This window comes from Neomonachus schauinslandi, chromosome 4, assembly GCF_002201575.2.
Source record: "Neomonachus schauinslandi chromosome 4, ASM220157v2, whole genome shotgun sequence".
NCBI classification, from domain to species: Eukaryota; Metazoa; Chordata; class Mammalia; order Carnivora; family Phocidae; genus Neomonachus; species Neomonachus schauinslandi.
In genome coordinates, this window is record NC_058406.1 from 75,709,810 (window position 1) to 75,726,784 (window position 16,975).

A 16,975-nucleotide genomic window follows, 5' to 3' on the forward strand; every position below is an offset into this window, starting at 1 on the left:
ACAGGTGGTGTTCTTTGCCCTGGTCTGCACATCCAAGCACGAGCTCTATGAGCTCCTGCTTTCCTTGCTCCCACAATGCTTTGCACTGGCACACAGTCTACGAAGGCTGCTGCCGATGACCGTCCAGCTGCCTGGGTCTAATTATGTAAGGAGAGGCCTTTGCTCAGGCAAACTGAAATGATTAGTTCCTCTAATCTTCGGTATTTCGTTAAATAAAAGAGAGGGGGAGATTCTTTATGTGTGTTCTGTCCTGATAAAACAGTAGAACTGTTTAGAAAATCATGAAATTTCTATTATATGAGGCAATAAGATCTAAGCAGTGAAACTCAAAAGCATTTTCCCAAGTATTTTGAGGCCAGATTTGTCCCAGATCTATAATCCTACTTAATCCAGGTTTTCTTAAAAACAAACAAACAAACAAACAAACAAACAAACAAAAAAACCCACACACATAAGAAGACAGCAGATACCCTTAGTTTACATTTTAGTTATTAGGTGGTTCCCACTGGATGCTAAGGGTTTCTTTAAAGATATTTTCTGGTTTAACAATTCCAGAAACTCTTTTAATTCTACATTTCAATCAGTATTTTGTGCTAAATGCAAGTTAGGTTGTTTTTCAATCTGGTGGAGTGGACTAACTATATCTAAAAATGTAACTTTAACTCTCAATGTAGACTTAAAAAAAAAAAAACTCAAAACACTGCAGTGAAAGAAATACTAGATCTCAATCTTCCCAACCTCTTTTTATTGACAAATGAAGAAACTGAGACTCATATGGTTCTACAGATTTGCTCAAGTTTAAACAAAAAAAGATCTTGATAAATGGAGGAACTTCTCTATTAACACCTACAATTCTGTATTGTCTCCACACCTTGAAATCTGAATTAGGAATTCAGATTTACTTTATGACTGAACCAAACATACTAATATCAATAACCAGATTTGCCAGAAAATATAACTATTTCCAAAATAAAATTTCCAAATAAAAATTTGCTAACAGTCTATTTAATAAAACTAAACTGTTACAATCACCATATGCACTTGTTCATTCAAGCATTTATTTCACATATATCTATTGAGTGCTTACTATACGCTCGGTATGTTCTAATTACTGGAGATCTCAGTGCACAAAATAAGACATCACATGGATATGCTAGTGGAAGGGACCGACAATAAACATGTCCAAATATAAATACCAGGTGGTATTTTATCAGATGGTAGGAGTTATTTTTAAAAAGTAAAACAGGATTTGGAGACAGTAGGGGTGAGTATGGCTATTTTAAATGGGGTAGTCAATGAAGGCCTCTCTGCAGAGGTTAACAGCTGGGCAGGGACTGGGTGAAGGGAGGCAGGAGTGTGCTCTGTGCTCTGGAGGACATCAGGGCCGACAAGTGCAGTACGGTGAGACTGGGGCAAAGTGGGAGAGGGTGTGACCACTGTGCTGGGGGTGGGGATTTTATTCTAAGTGTAATGGGAAGCCACTGCAGGGAGCTCAGGTGGTGAGTTTTGTTACTAGACTTAAGTTTTAAAAGGCTGATTGACGCTGCTGTGTGGAGAATAGATCTTATTAGTTAATAACGACAGCAGCTAACACTCACTGAGTGCTTATTAAAGCCCGAGCACTGTTCAAAGCACTTGTCACATTTTAACTATTCTATTGTCACAGTATCTATGAAGCAGATACTATTATTAAAAAACCTGCCCAGAGTCACATAGCTCATAAATAGTGGCGTCAAGCTCCCGACACAGGCCCTCTGAAGGGATCCGGGCTAGGAGTTCACTGCGTCTCAAATAAAGATGTGATGGTGGTTCTACTGTCTACCGAAGGTGGTGGTGGGGGTTGGTGTTGAGGGGGTGGGTGTCAAGTAGAGGCAGATTCGGAATCTATTTTTATGGTGGAATAAGCAGGATTGGATGTGACATCTGAGAAAACACAGGAGGTCATGGATAACGCTAACAGTTTTGGCCTTGGCAACTGAGTGACAGTGTCCTTTACAGGGACAAAAAACAAAAGCAGTGAATGACATGGGGGCAGGAGAATTACATGGAACTCAAGATAATCTCCCAAGCTAATGAGACACAGGGAGTGTATCAGCAGTTTGTAGCTGCTGTAACAAATTACTAAAAGCTCAATGGCTTAAAACAACAGAAACTTATTCTCTCATAGTTCTGGAGGCCAGACGGCCAAGATCAGTCTGAGCCAAGTCAGATTACGGAGCCAAAATCAAGGTGTCGGCAGAGCTCTGCTTCCTCCAGAGGCTCGAGGACAGCATTCACTCCTGGCCCCTTCCAGCCTCTCACAGCTGTGCTTATTTCTTGGCTTGTGCCTCCACAGTCACGAGGCTGTCTCCCCTTCTGTCTACGTCAAATCTCTGTCTTACAAGGACACATGTGATTGCATTGAGAGGCCACCCAGATAATCCACCTCAAAAATCCTTCAATTAGCCACATTTGCAAAGACTCGTTCCATAAAACATTCATAGAGTAACATCTTGGGGAACGGGATGGGGGCACATCTTTGGGAGCCACTATTTAGCCTATCACAGGTGTGGACAAAGACTCAGCAAAATGTATCCCTCCTCTGCATGAGAATTTGGTCTTCTGTTAATGCTCTTAACTCAGTAACCCTAGTAATCTAACACAATATGTCAACTATAATAAAAGGCAAGTTCCTTATGGTAAAAAATTATCCTTAACTGGAAAACTGTATTAGGATTGGAAAGATTAAAAATACCTGCTAGGAGGAGAGATCTGGGGGGTTCCCTGAGATCAGTGACTCTTATAAATCGAGCATTTCCTTCATGGGCACCAGAGAAACTATTTCTATGAGCATAGTTGCCTACTAGCTCCTGGGAGGTATAAAGTTTCTAAACCAGGGCAAGACACACACACACACACACACACACACACACACACACCCAGCATTTGATCCATCAATTGGAGAGCTCTGGATGGGTATATGAACTGATGTGTAGAAGCCACAAGGCATCCAAAAAAGAGGAACACCATGCCACTCTGCTGCAAGCTATGGTCCTTATCCTGTATCCCTTTAAAGCCACCTGTGCCCTGTGATAGTCTCTTGGGTCTGAATGTTTATTTGAACCCAAGAAGACCCCATGGGTGTTTGTTACTGCATATAATACAGATATCATTTCAGCTTCATTATTTCCATTTCTTCCTCCACCAAACCCTTTAACACAGTTACCAGCAAGGAAAAGGAGCAGAGCCTTTGTTCCATTAGTCGCCTTCTGGTGGTCTCACTATAAGCAGAATGGCTAAAAGGGGCAAAGAGAAAGGAAAACTTGGAAAATACAAATTAATAAATCCACAAAAACTGAGCTGACTGCTCCCTCGAGGAGAAGTGAGTAGTACCTTCAGATGAATAGGTCATGCTTCCTGCACTAGGCCTTCAAGAGGCCTCCCCTGAAAGATTAAATACAAAAGTCCCAACCCACATCTCTGCTGGAAATGTGCAAGTAGACTCATTACTCAGAGCCAAGATAAAGGATAAATCTTTATGAGTACCGTAAGTATGACTCATAAAAAATAGGAAACACATGTAGGACATATACACAGTCATAGGACCGCACCAGGGAAAGTGTTTAGGAAATGTATATAAAAACACACGGCAGAAACAGGACTAAATATTACCCGTGTACACAACTCCAAAACACATCAAAAAAACTCACAGCAAGTCAGGGGTCCATATCACTCTGGTCTCTAATAAACAGAGGTCATTTCTCTATTTGAAAATACTTTTTTTTTTTCTTTTTTCCTTTTTTTAATGAAAAAAGGGGGAGAATGGAATCAAGAAAAATTAACTTGGAGTGGGCTTTGAAAGATTTTATGATTTGGGAAATTTGAAAAGCTTCCAACTAAAACACTGGGAATTAGATATTTACAGCATTAAAAACAAAAAAAAATCTTTTCAGAGATTGTTCACAATGGCAGTATTACCATTTCATTTACATTCTCGCTATCTTAACCACCAGCAATGATAAGGGAAGAAAAAGAGTGGAATCTTCAGCCCCTATGAAAGCAGGAAACAAAACAGCAACACTGACAACATACAAAAAGCAATAAAGGGCCAGCATTGAAGCCTCTAAGGGGTGCTGGGCTCCACAGAAAGAACTAATGGTTGGAGACAGGCAGAGCCCTCTGGCTAATGGCAAAAGATAAAAATCAGGGCGGGGGCGGGGGGGGGGGGCTTCAGAATATATGGGAGAGCAAATGGGTCCCTTAAGTCCTCCAGGGCCAGATGACAAAGGCAAAATGCCCAAGCATGACTCATCATTAGAAATTAAATTCTTCAGGGCGCCTGGGTGGCTCAGATGGTTGAGCGTCTGCCTTCGGCTCAGGTCATGATCTCAGGGTCCTGGGATCGAGTCCCACATCGGGCTTCCTGCTCCTTGGGAGCCTGCTTCTCCCTCTGCCTCTCTCTCTCTCTCTGTCTCTCATGAATAAATAAATAAAATCTTTAAAAAAAAAAAAAAAAAAAAAAAAAAAAAAAGAAATTAAATTCTTCAATCGCCTTTGATTTTGAAAGGCCCTCAAATGTGAGACTCAAAGTGGCAAGCCAAGGAGACACCCTAAATGCCCATAAATCTCACAACAAAGCATGCATGTGCATGTCCAGATGGACCTTTAGCTCCCTTGGACTTGAGCTTTCTCCTGTATCTTCAGAAACTACTGATTCCCAAGGAATACACTACCTGCCTGTCTTTCTACTTGAGGTTGAGAGGAGTAGGAGAGGAATGAGTATTGTTTTTAACTTAAGTGGTTAAATTTACATAAGATTTCAAGCAAGCCAATGCTCTATAAGCAGCTATTTGGAGGTAGAAGTCTCAATACAACTTCCAACCCACAGAATGATCAAACTGTAGACCACTAAAAGACCACCCACCCACCCCACAGCATGGCTAGAGCTAAGAAATGTGATCTCCCATTTTCTGTCCACCTTCCATTTCTCGGTCCTCTCAGCAGGGGCCATAGCTCTTTCTTCCACTCTCCCAAGGCACCTGCACATGTGCTTACATCAGTAGGAGTGAGACCACACTTGCCAAGGGCTCACCTCTTAAGATAATGAATGCTGTTTCAGACTTAAATCAGTGCACAGGTACCTACCCTGTGGCAAGCCCAGGGCGAGGCACATAAAACCTACAGCCACATCACCAACTTGCTGTAGCAGATGCAGAAAGAATCAGAGGAGTGTACACATGAATCAAAGAGGAATTAAACTTTCATATGCACATGTGGTATTTGGGCTCCAGGCAAGAATTATTGCACTATTGCACTGATCCCACATCCTATGGTTGATTCTCTTTGGCTCACCGTTAGGCCCAATAACATCTAATCTAGTCTTTCTATCTTCAGAAGAAGCTAAATCATACCTGCAATGTGCTTCTCTTCCCCCAAAGGATGTAAAAATTCTAGATTCAGCCAAAGGACTCTGTAGTTTAGGTGAAAAATGCCATTAATATAAAACAGTATTGCAGGATGTCTTGGACTAGAACCCAGACAATACCAGATGACTGTGGGCAAGGAACCATTCCCAGGAGTCAAAAGCATGGCCATTTCCACTTAGTTTTAGCATTCTAAATCAGGAGGGCCTTCAGAGCAAAATCCTATCAGAATATTTTAAAAATGGTGATCAATAAACTCATAAAAGCTAATTCATTAAAAAAAATCTTTTTCAATCCCATTCTGATGCGGTTAAAAGAGCTATCTAGTTTCTGGGCATTGATACTTTAGCATTTCAGACAAGGCCAAGGAACTCAGGGAAAGGACTATTTCAATTAACCACCAGTCTAGCTGAGGTGCCCTGGCAGTCTGGAAAGGAAAGGACAGAGCACACATTTGCAATGCAAGTCAAAGCAGCAGGTCTCCCAAACACGGATTCGGATTCCTGTGTCTTTAAGAACAGACCCTCATAAATAGATTGCTTCTGCTGGACACCATGCTCTAAATAAACAGACTCTTCTGGCCGACATACAACTTCCTGTAGGGTTCTGGTGGGTAAAGCTTGAAAAAGGCTGCCAAATCCAATGACCAGCAGCTTTTGAGCTGACTTAGAAAACAAGCCACAAAGACTTGAGTCCAGAGTAAACAAAGGAAAAAGCCACATTAAACAGGGAACAAATTACTATACAGGCAGGGATATTTTAAGTGCTCACTGAGCAAAAAACAAAATAAAAAAAATCACGTTATTAGATATTTAACAATACAGGGTAGAGTAAAATGCCCTCTCTCAATTGGCAGAATCAAGGTTAATTAATTCCAGCAATATTAAGAATTGGCTGGGAATCACCCTCCTACATCGTGAGGACAGATCATTCTTAACGGTCTAACTTCAAACCTGGCTCAGATCGTATGAGCTACCCAAGGGAGCAGCACGGAATCAAAAACCATTTAGAGCTTTTTACCCAGCTGAAGGCAAGGACTAACTAGTCTGCTAGCAGACTGACTAAAATCTCTAAGAGTAGAGAAAAATGTAACAAAAACTCAGAAACAGAGTGGGCAAAGACTGACACAGAGCTCTGGATACTTGAGAGTAAACTGCAGGAGCATGAGGCTCAATTAGGAAAAATAAATCAAAGCCGTAATCCAAAAGGAAGGATACCTGCTTAGCTATGGTGGTTAAGAAGGACCTGAGGACAAACACCAAATCCACAGATATAATGCAAATCAAATAAAGGTACGCTGTGGAAACGGGGAGTAGCCTGGGGCGTCTGGGTGGCTCAGTCAGTTAAGTGTCCGACTCTTGATTTCAGCTCAGGTCATGATCTCAGGGTTGTGGGATCCAGCCCCGGGTCCGGCTCCTTGCTCACCAGGGAGTCTGCTGGGAGATTCTCTCTCTCTCTCTCTCTCTCCCTCTGCCCCTCCCCCCTCTCTTTCTCTCAATCTCTCTCTAAAATAAATTTTTAAAAAGAAAAGGGAAGTAGCTTAAAAAGACTTACAGTGATACCTTAAATAACATCTTTAGTATCATTCAAGAACCCAATATGCACAATGCAAAAGAGGTCCCAGACTTGGTTCCTGTCCCTAAGGAGTCCACTCACCAGCTGGGTGTGCAAGATTAACACACATGATTCAGCACCAAATAATATAAGAAAATACAGAATCCCATACTCTGAGGAGGTACAGACTGGGGGTGAGGGGAGAAGGAGGGGTTCAAAGCAATCTTTAGAAGAGAGGGAGAGGGAGGAGGGTAAAGGATCAGGGAAGGGTTTGGCACAGTCTGAGTTCGGAGAGAAATTCAGGTGGAATGAAGAAAAAAGGTGCGGGGCAATGGATTCACCTGAAAGGTTACAGGTGAGGTTCAGGAATCTGCACTTAAGCATCTCTAAGGGATTCCACAGTTGGAAAGACATGGATCCACAGGGTTAGTCCAAACCCTCACTTATGCAGCCTTTCCACTCATCTTCCACTTTGTTTTTCTTTCTTTTTTTTTTTTTTAGATTTTTATTTATTTATTTGAGAGAGAGAGAGCATGAGCAGACGGGAGGGGCAGAAGGAGAAGCACACTCTCCACTAAGCAGGGAGCATGATGCGGGGCTCAATCCCAGGACCCTGGGATCATGACCCAAGCCAAAGGAAGATGCTTAACCGACTAAGCCACCCAGGTGCCCCTCATCTTCCACTTTCAAGCCCCAGCCCACCCCACCTCCCACTGTCCCCATCACTGTCCCCATCCCTATTCCAGTGGTTGGCAAGCTTTCTCTGCAAATGGCCAGATCATAAATCTTTCAGGCTTTGTCACACTACTCAGCTCTGCCATTATAGTAAGAAAGCAGCCACAGACAATATATAAATGAATGGATATGGCTATATTCCAATAAACTTTATTTACCAAAAAACAAAACAAAACAAAACAAAAACTTTGTTTACAAAAACAGGCATCACACTGGTGAATGAATAAGCAAAATATGGTATAGCCATCCAACGGAATACTATTCAGGAATAAAAAGGAATGAAATAACTAAGACATGCTACCATATGGGTGAATCTCAAAATGCATTATGTTAAGCGAGGGAAGCCAGTCATAGAAGTCACATACACTGTATGAGTCCATCTAAAGAAAATGTCCAAAACAGGCAAATCTATCAAGAAATAAAGTCGACTGGTGGTTGTCTAGGACCACAGGCAACGGGGAGTAACTGCTAGTGGGTACAAAGTTTCTTTCTGGACTGCTGAAATGTAAACTTTACGGTATGTAAATTATGTACATACAAAATAGGCAGCAGGCAGAATTTGGCCCAAAGGCCATTGTTTTGCACTCCTTGAACTGTACCCCAGCCACACCATGTACGTGGAGGAACTTTCCTCTACATGTGGTTTCTGCTTTTCCCTCTGTGTATACTGAGGCCTCTCTCCTCCTCTACCCAGAACCTTCTACTTGACTTTCAAGCCCTTTATTAAATGCTCTCTCTTCTGGGAATCCTTCCCTCACCTGCAGATAGAATTACCACGCCCTCTTTCAGGCCCCTGCAAAATTTTGTTAATTTTAGAACAAATAATGGTCATATTATTTGTCACACTGCACTAAATTTATTTGCCCTCAATCCTCAATAAGTGCTGAAGACATAAACACAAGTAAGAATGTAGCAGGATGTCTACCTAGCACGCAATGTAGGTCTTCAGTGAGTAACACTGAATGCGACCGTAAATGAGTGAATTATGAGATACTATGTAGAGGAAATTGTTTTAAGAAGTGATCCACAAGCTAGACTGAAACAATCAGTCCCAGGAAACTGGTTTAAAAAGCTGCAGGGTGAGTGGAGAAAAACACAGAAATTCAAGAGACATTTCAGAGGAAACGTCGATAGAACTTGGTGATTGACCAATACAGGATTTGAAAGGGATGGGTAGATCCAAGAGGGTTCACAAGTCTCAAGAGAGGTGGTTGCAGTGGGACGGGTGGGACCGGGACGTTGGGCTGATAACCAGCACTGGGGGAAGGAGAAAACCGGCTTACATTCAGTTTTAGAGCCAATAGAAAGAGCTGGCATTTGATTGTTTACTGTGTGCCAGGCACACCTGGCAGCCCTACGTGCCATACGGACACCTCTCAGTCCTCAGTAAACTCTCTCAGAACTGCTACTATCATCTTCATTTCACAGATGAGGAAAGGGGCTTAGAGAGTGAAGTTAACTCCCCCAGAGGCACATGCTCGGCAAGCGACTGAGCTTAACACCACAAGGACCCTTACTGATAGCTACTCCTCCACAGCATGTCTCAGGCACCTGGGAGCTTGAGGTAAGACCTGAGGGGCAGGGTTCTGGAGAACCCTGACTGGAGCTCTACTGCAGAAGCCTGGAGAGAGCGTTGGGAGTCTTCCACATGGAGGTGACAACTCCAATCCCGAAAACAGACAAGCTGTCTCAGGGACAAGAGAGAGGGGGAAACAAAGGCCAAAGACTACACTCCAGGTAGGAAACCCTGAGAAGGAACAAAGAGCTGGGAAAGAATCAGAAAAACAGATGGAAAAGTAGAAGGAGAACCAGCCTAAGGTATCATCCTGAAGCCCAGAAGGAGATGCCAGAAAAGGGAGGACAGAAAAAGGAGCTGAGGAGGAACAAAGTGGGGAAAGATGCTATGGGAGAAAGCGCTCTGCCATAGGAATCGGGGTCCCCGGGTTCCAGTCCGGCACTGGCACCAACTTCTCGTTTGACAGCGAGTAAGTCGTCACTTCACTCCCTGGCCCTGGTCTCCTCTGTCAGGTAGTCAAAACTGGATTGCCTCCAGTCCTAGCACCCCCGTAGCTGGTCAGAAGGGCATCATCAGAGAGAAGCTCAGGAGAAGAGAAGTCAGGTTGCAGGGAGGATAAAGAAGGGCGAGGCAGGACACACAGATGTTCACTCATTCAAGAAGTTGGAGAGACAAGGATAAGAGAAATACAATGGTGTGGAGAGATGATCAGCAGGGCCAGGTTCACGCATGGCCTCTTCACCGTGGAAGAAAGAAAAGTAAAATAATTAAACACGCTAATTTTCACAGAGATATTCAGAGAACGCAGTGGGGAAACGACCGAAAGTGATATAAGCAACATTTTTGCAGAATGTGAGTATTTAAATCAGAGATATTAGCAGTAAATTTCTTTTTATTCTCAAACAAAATGTCAACAGAGCAGATAAGCAATGAAAACAAGAGAGTACAAGTTGGAGATTTGGATACTCTGCACACACAAGCTGGGCATTTGCCCAATCTGCACATCCGGGTCTCAGATTTGTAGACCTGCTCCTTACTTTGGTCTACTGCTTTTTAAAATGCTCTCCAAAATGTCCTTCAAGCAAAAAGTCACATTTTCAAATGTGGAGGGTGCCCCTGTTAAAACATTTTCTAACAACCTTTTTAGGAAATTATAATTTTTTAGCAGTCAAGGAGTTACCATGGCAACAACAGCATGCGTCAGGGCTGTAGCCCTAACCTCCATAAAGACAAACACCACACTGGCTAGAAAACTCTGCTGCTGAACAAATTTTAGAGGGGGTCAAGGTAGTCTCTTCTCCAGACTGGGGAAGAGGCAACAATGAGAAGCTTTTTCAATCTGTCACCTCCCAGCCAGCAAAGAATACAACCCGGCATTACCTCATGCCAAAATGGCAGAGTCCAATCAGGCTCCATCCCTCTGGTGGGGCAAGGAGCAGTGCTTTCTAAGGGCAATTTTACAGCATCTGGACATTACTGTGATAAATGACAGGGTTTAAGTGACGTGGCCACTCAGCATCTTGGTAGGAATGTTGTAACTTCTTTGCTTAGTTTGTGTCCGCATTTGTCTGCTAAGACCTGATGTTTACTATTATCGCTCTGATTTCTGCTTTCACTTTTTCTAGAATTCCCAAGCCGGGTTTTTGGAGAGTTCTTACTTGAGAGTTGGCTGTAGTTTCTCATTCAACATCTTGCCCCAACATGTCAGAAACCATCCTTGACTAGCGTGGCCAGTTCTAAACTGGCCTGCATCGTCCTCTGTTGAGCCAGCAGCCAGGTCTAGTTGCCATGCTGTCCCCAACCCTGCTCCTCTATCCAGTCCTGGCCTAGCACCTGCATTCTGCCCAGTGGGGTGTCATCATTTAAACTGCACTGAGTATCTTTGTTCAGGGAAGGGGCAGCTCCCTTCAAATGATGTGACTGGCCTATTTATTTAGGGTCTCCAATCCTACGTGAGAGTCAGATTCAGTTGTCTTTCAAGTTAATGAAATAACTTCCACAGCAAACACTCAAATGAATTGAGAAATGTGACACTTGTCATCAGTTTAACTTTCTGATACATCTGCTGTAGTCCTGCAACAAGATGGTCAGTTCAGAGGCACTCTTACCTAAAAGGCTGGAGTGATTTCCAAAACAACCTCCATTTAAACAAACACCAGGCAGCGTGGATTTGTTTAGGAAAGAAATTTCACCAATATGCAGTGTGTGTGTGCGAGCAGTTTACTCTGACACTTGCTAAGCATATGCTACATGTAAGATCTGAAACATTAATAGCCTTGAGTTTATTTGGATTTTTTCTGCACATACACAGGACTAGCATTAGAAAGTCACCTGTGAGTAACTGCAGTGGGAAAAATGCCCCAGACAGAGAAGGAATGTAGCCAGTGTGCTATAGTTCAGTGTGCACTGGATACTTCTGCTCTCACCTAGGTAGTCTCCAAAAAGCCAGTCTTGAAATTCCGTATCAGTTCTTTTAGTGGTGATGAGTAAAGTTAAGACACCAGTCCACTCCCCCAACCCCCTCACTGTTCTGTCTATATTTTAGAAACTAAGGGGGAAGAGAGAAGTTGTCCACCTACTAATATTGTGGAAGCAGAGGGAAGACTGTGTAGAGGTAGTTAAGTAGGTAGGTAGTAGCGATCTCCAAAATGTTTAATCCCTGAACTTCCAGATACCTCCAAGTAAGCAAAAAAGATGTCAATTCAGATGTCAAATCCCACATACTAAAATGCCCGTGTGTTCATTCGTCCCTTGATGTGTTCGTTCTCCCTTATCACATGGTTCAAGCAAGTTTGGTTACAACAAGTCATGGATAGCAAGCAGAGAACAAGTGGGTTACTTGTGTGAAGGCAGCTGAAAGCCTTATGGGGGGGAGGGGAGGAAACAATGGACTATGAAGGACAGATGGGAGGTGGCATTTAGTGTGGCCATTAACAGCCACGGAAAGTACAAGGGCTCCTCAGCTCCCTGCATTTTATAATTACTAACACTTGATGTGATAATCTTCTAAAGGAGGAAGGAAAAAAGACAGCGAGAGACCAACCTTAATACTGCCCCCAAAGCCACAAGGGAGGGAATGAAAAGGGACTGGGAGCACTGGAATGAGCTATCACAAGCCTATGCAGGAAACCCAAAGCCTCAGTGGGAGACCAGGGGGCTCACCTAACAGGCGGAGCCAAACAAGACTGATGAGCAGGTCTCGTGGCCCGGAACAGGGCAAGAGCTAACGGGAGAAGGGAAGTGGACTGGAAATGCAGAGACAGCTTGGACCGTAGAGTCCAAAAGAGCCAGCATCCACTGCCTCCCTAAGCCTCGTAACCAAGTAACTTTGTGGGTAAGGGAATTGTTAAGAGGCAAGCAGAAGAGTTAGCATTTCAGATAGATGTGTGAACTTCCTTCTCGTTCTCCCAACTGTGGTTTTTCCTGCCCTCAAAAGAAGCAGGAAAGGAACAACTGTATGCCACAGTCCTCAAGAAGGTACAAAGTAAAAGTGACTTGGAGCCACATGTGTGATTAACCACACATCCCATTTGGCCCTGCCTGCCAAGAAGCGTGGATCCAAATTTCATCGTCAGTCGTACCAACCACATGAACCCATACAGCTCACAACTGTGCTTTTCTTTTTTCTTTGTCCTCATTCTGCAGTTCTGCTTATACTGTTGAGATGTCTTGCTTTAGAATGAGGCAGAGAATAAGCAAATACATGGAAGTAGGAAGGGCTCTGAATTAGTAAACCTGGTCCCTTTCCCATGACAATGGAGCCTTCTAGAACTTTCCTCCATACAGCCAGTTACTGGCACGTCCATTAACAGTTGCTGCTTTAATGTCAGGACAAATACATAAATTTAAACACCATGTCCTTTACGCACGTAGGTAATGCTGACTAGGGGCTTACCCGCAGCAGCTTTTCCTTGTAAACAGGCAATTAGATAAGTCGGAAATAGAAAAGACACATCACCACATAAAAGCAGGTCGCAAAAAAAATTAGATAGGAAACAAAACTGTTGCCATTCCAGCAACTAATGAAAGTATGTTACAGTAAACAAACCTCTGGTGGTGCTATAACTCCTCTCAGGAATCAGGAAACACCCTGAAGGCCCAAACTCTGATTGGGGGTGGGGGTGCATTTTACTTTGAAGTCAAAGAGCAAGAGGAGCTGGTTTTTACAGGATCAAAATGATGACACCAGTGTCTGCTTATTCTAAAAGACAGAACTGATCTCTCGGGGCTGTTTACTGTCTTCTGCCCTTCTCTGTCGCCAGAGAGTCTTTTTCAAGTTTCCTGTTCACTTCCAGGCCTGTTGTTTCCAAAACCGATGATTACAAATGAGAGGTGTGGTCTCAGATGAAAAATACAATTATAGGTCTCTATGCTGTCCTGAGGGGAACCCAGCGGGGAGGCCAATGGCAAACCGGTGCTTTGCTACAGAAGGCTTTGGATACATTACTGTAACAAGCGCGTTTCTGATCCAAATTCTCTGCTGGCCTATAAAATTGTTTATCTAACTTAAGCGCGACTGTTTCCCCAAATCTTGTCAACCTGCGGTGGTTATTACTTCCAAGTGTAGGATCTGTCACCTCCTCCACACAGGAAAAGCAGCAGCCTCTCCTCAGCTTTAGAACCTTAAGACTCCTGAGAGGCAGGAATTTAGCAAAATGTTAGAGAAGGGTTGATTTACAATAGATCTTACTGCTGATCCTGCACCAGTAACAAGCTGGGGGAAAGAGGGTTGATTTAGTAATTCCCTCCCATTTAAGGAGGACATGGTGAAAAACAACTACCTTGGTCACCAGAGTCAAAGTCAATTATACCTGGGAGCCAATATGGCATTCTTTTTGCTAATTTGTAAGCAATTACCTCGTTTCATTTTGAAAAATATTTGCCTTTAATATTCAGTAGAGGCATACAGAAAGGCTACCTCTGGTCCTCCCACTATCACCCCCAAAACAGATCAGCTGTGATTTTTAGCACAGTCCATGTCATAGCATATCTACAAAAACCAAGTTATCCACTGAGAACAACAGAAAAAGCAGGTTGGAAGACGAAGCAATCTTGGTTTAAAAAAAAAGTGAATACAGTCAAGATGAACTTTATTGGCTAATTTAGAATACTAACAGGTTGTATTACTGTCTTTTAAACAGCTTTACTGGGGTGTCTGGGTGGCTCAGTCAGTTAAGCGTCCGCCTTCACCTCAGGTCATGATCCCAGGGTCCTGGGATCGAGCCCCACGTTGGGCTCCCCGCTCAGCATGGAGTCTGCTTCTCCCTCTCCCACTGCTCCCCCTGCTTGTACTCTCTTGCTCTCTCTGTCAAATAAATAAATAAAATCTTTTTTAAAAATTAAAAAAAAGGGGGCCTGGGTGGCTCAGTTGGTTGAGCGTCTGCCTTCAGCTCAGGTCATGGTCCCAGGGTCCTGGGATCGAGCCCCGCATCGGGCTCCCTGCTCCGCGGGAAGCCTGCTTCTCCCTCTCCCACTCCCCCTGCTTGTGTTCCCTCTCTCGCTGTGTCTCTCTCTGTCAAATAAATAAATAAAATCTTAAAAAAAAAAATTTAAAAAAAACCCAGCTTTACTGAGATAAAATTCACATACCATAAAATCCACCCATTTAAAATGCAATCCAGTGGTTTTTAATATATTCACATTTATCAATGGTGTTTAGCATATTCATATTCAATGGGGGGACCATCACCACAATCTAATTTTAGAATATTTCTGTCCCTCCCAAAGAAACCTCGTACTCATTAGCAGTCAACCCCCACTTCTCTCTTTTGCCCTTCAGCCCTAAGCAACCGCTAACTCGCTTTCTATCTCTATAAATCTGTCTTTTCTGGACATTTCATACAAATGGATTCATATAATATGTGGCCTTTTGTTTTCTGCCTTGTCTTCTGTCACTTAGCATCATGTCTTCGAGGTTCCTCCAGGGAGCAGCATGCATCAGTATTTCATTCCTTCTTATTGCTGAGTAATATTTCACTGTGTGGACAGACCACATTTTATTTACCCATTCATCAGTAGATGGACATCCAGGTTGTTTCCACTTTTTAACTAATATGAGTAACGCTGCCATGAGCATCCATGGACAAGTTTTTGTGTGGACATAGGTTATCACTTCTCTTGGGTATACAGTTAGAAAAGTGGAATTGCTGGGTCACGCAGTTCAAATGATTTTAAAAACTGCATGGCTGCACAGTCATTCATGAAGAAGGTGAGAGAGATTTAATATTTCTCCACCCCCATCTTACTATCCATAAACAATCTCTCTTTGCTTCTCTTTTCATTCTCTTGTGGCCCAGCTGCTCGTGTTATCCTCTACACTCACTCTCTATACATAAAATAGTCCAAGGTCTGCTATACGAGGGCAGTTCAGAGCCAGATGGAATTTCCAAAGATCACATATCCCAACATCTTGTTTTCAAACAGGATTGAACTACAACCATCTAATTCTTAGAAAGTCCCCAAAGAAAGAAAGAATGCAATTGCCCTCAGGTGCCCAGTCTCGGAAATATCTTCAAATCACTAACCCCAAATCATACCTATACTATGTGAATACTGAACAAAGAAGAAAAATGTTTAGGTTTTTAAGCAAATTTTAGAGACTATGCCCTCTAGGCCCTATCTCTTTACTCCCTCACTGAACATACCATGTCCCCAGATGCCGGCTAGTTTGATGTATCCTCTGGACTGCGTGAACGTTTTAATCTAACACCGAAACGCAAGTGTGGGAGAATTCAGTGGTCATTCCTAGAGGTATTTTTCTTTTGCTTCAATAGTCTTATTTGAATCTACTGTCACGGTCAACAACAGTAACGCACAATTTAACATCCAGAATGTCTGTTGTTGCTGCTTCTGTAATAGCTCGAACTTTTCTTTTCCTTCTTAGTTCCTCTGAGAAAGCACATATAAAATGAGTAATTATTGCTGCTAAAGAATTGCTGGAGTCAGCAACGCTTCATAGGAACTGCATTTCCTCCTCCTCCTTTCCCTCCCACCACAAAGTCTCCCCCATACTTTAAGAATTAAAGACATGTTACCAGGATAAAGAAATCTGCCCTGAAAGAGGCATTGCTGCAACCATGGCAAGCAACCAAAAGTATTAACAATAATTTCCAATGGAGCTGAAAAGGTTAGATGATTTGTCTTCGAAACGAGCCAACTCTGCACACTTTCACGAGATTAAAATCAGTTTGCTTTTCCTTCTGGACACCTCACCTCTCCTACTCCTACTCCCCCCAAAAGGCAGAGTAGTGAAGGCACATAAACAAACAGTTCTGGAAATTAACTTCCCTGACCAGAAGAAAACTCAAAGATAAATTCCATTTGGCATTAGTTAACCTACGCTTCGCTGTGATCAGGATTTATTGTGGTTTCTCTCTCCCTGGAGAGGGAATACCTGATTGATAACATTTCTGAGACACAGAAGCTTAAAAATAGAAAGAATGACAACTGCGTGTAATCTTAAAAGAAGTATGATGACCGTTACCCACAATCTAGGTCATTTCTGAGCCACAGGAAAGAGAAGGCCACTTTTCTCTTACTCTGATGACCTTGTGAAAGTGAGTTATTTCTGCACCTGTCTGTCACCTGTAAAATGAGGATAATAACAGGACTTCGTGGAGTAAGTGTATGAATGCTTCAAATAGTGCTGAGGACAGGTGAAATACCAAGGCACTATGAGCTTGGCTCATCACCATCACCACCACCTAGACCATCGCTATCTTCGAGAAGCTGCCCAGATGGCATAAGGAGCTAACCCCCAGGGCTTTTC

General features: G+C 43.0%; 1 protein-coding gene across 3 annotated transcripts in view; it reads right to left on the bottom strand.

Moving 5' to 3' along the window:
* TGFBR3 (transforming growth factor beta receptor 3) overlaps positions 1–16,975 on the bottom strand; it is a 198,592-nt gene that overhangs the window by 99,180 nt on the left and 82,437 nt on the right. The window lies entirely within an intron of this gene.